This window comes from Nanorana parkeri, unplaced genomic scaffold (genome assembly GCF_000935625.1).
Source record: "Nanorana parkeri isolate BGI_ZX_2015 unplaced genomic scaffold, ASM93562v1 scaffold1351, whole genome shotgun sequence".
In the NCBI taxonomy this organism is placed as follows: Eukaryota; Metazoa; Chordata; class Amphibia; order Anura; family Dicroglossidae; genus Nanorana; species Nanorana parkeri.
In genome coordinates, this window is record NW_017307619.1 from 33,874 (window position 1) to 34,535 (window position 662).

The window sequence follows — 662 nt, forward strand, 5'->3', positions numbered from 1 at the left end:
CACGGCTTCCCGATGCGCTATTGAGTCCTTTTTTAAGTATTTTCATTAGGTTATTAGGTTGTTAAGTGAGTGCAGACCTGTCCTGTTCCATTATTGTAAATGGAGCTGCTTAGCAGTTCTATTCATTCAATGGGAATTAAAGTGGATTTTGAATGGACCTCATCCGGCATGAGAGCACTTAGAAAATTGGCCAATTTGTTGATTATCTTATTATTATTCTAGCAGATTGACCCTCCGCCAGAGGTACAAGAAGTCCTTAAAGTGTATGTAAAAATGTCTTATTTCAGTTTTGGATGGATTAGGGAAGGTTTAGGGAAGGATTAGGGAAAGGTTCTGGAGGGGTTGGGGAAAGGTTAGGGAAGGGTTGGGGAAGGGTTAGGGAAGGGTCAGTGAAGGATTAGGGAAGGGTTAAGGAAGGGTTAGGGAAGGATTGGGGAAGGTTTGAGGAAGGGTTAGGGAAAGGCTAGGGAAGGATTAGGGAAGGGTTGGGGAAGGGTCAGTGAAGGATTAGGGAAGAGTTAGGGAGGGATTACGGAAGGGTTAGGGAAGGATTAGGGAAAGATTAGGGAAGGGTTTAGGGAAAGATTAGGGAAGGGTTAGGGAAGGTGGAGGGGGAATTACGGTGTGGGGTTGTTTTTCAGGGGTTGGGCTCCGCCCCTTAG